Consider the following 860-nt stretch of genomic DNA (forward strand, 5'->3'; position numbering starts at 1 on the left):
TAAGCAGAGGCACATCTAGTTACATAGATTTTAACAGCACAAACGAAAAAGTACTATAAAAGAGACTTTGAGATAGAATCCAGACATGCATGAATAAATTAGAAAAAAATTGTTAATAAGTACGTATAAAATCTAATAAGAGACAATTTAAAAGTTGTCATAATGATTAAAATCAAAGAAACTGCACTAAAACAACAAAAAATTAGGGAAGAGATACATCAGCAAAAATAGCACACAATTAGAAGGCCGAACAATCAAGGAAGAAGAGGTGAAATTTGAGATTCCAAATAGAAAAATTAATTTTCATAGAAAAAGTAAAATGGAGAAAGAGGAGATAAATTACCAAAACAAATGATAGAGAAACTATGAGAAGAGTGAAGAACAAAGCCAATGTTGAAAAGAGAAGGAAGATAGAAATCTGTAAGATAGTCTGTTTGCAATATGAAGTGGTACGTGGTTTGCTAGAGGACAATACACGTGTTAGCAGAAAAAAATAGGAAAAACTAAGTTTGTTGTACAATTCAGTAAACCTTTTGTACAATCTGCTTATGCTGTGTTCGTCCTCTAATCTGTCATTTCTAAAAAGGGGGAGATATATATATATATATATATATATATATATATATATATATATATATATATACACACACACACACACTAGTTTCTGGTAACGTGCTTTGCACGTTGATTCCAAAAAGCTTAATACAAACTTTATATCGCAAATGCTATATTTCAAATGGTACATATTATTGAACTTTTTCGGTGCTATAATAAAGAAAAATCAAAACTTACCGAAAATTAGAAAAAAAAAAGAAGAGAAGAGAAGAAACAGAGCAACAATAAGTTTGTGAGATTAGAAA

At 29.2% G+C, this 860-nt stretch overlaps 1 long non-coding RNA gene across 1 annotated transcript in view; it reads right to left on the reverse strand.

Moving 5' to 3' along the window:
• The window catches only part of LOC114078645, a 5,225-nt gene extending 4,671 nt beyond the window's left edge, over positions 1-554 (reverse strand). Inside the window, exon 1 of the long non-coding RNA XR_003580335.1 lies at positions 344-554. This is a non-coding gene — a long non-coding RNA (uncharacterized LOC114078645). The remainder of the gene's footprint in view (positions 1-343) is intronic.
• Between the last annotated feature and the right edge of the window lie 306 nt (positions 555-860).

This window comes from Solanum pennellii, chromosome 9 (assembly GCF_001406875.1).
Source record: "Solanum pennellii chromosome 9, SPENNV200".
NCBI classification, from domain to species: domain Eukaryota; kingdom Viridiplantae; phylum Streptophyta; class Magnoliopsida; order Solanales; family Solanaceae; genus Solanum; species Solanum pennellii.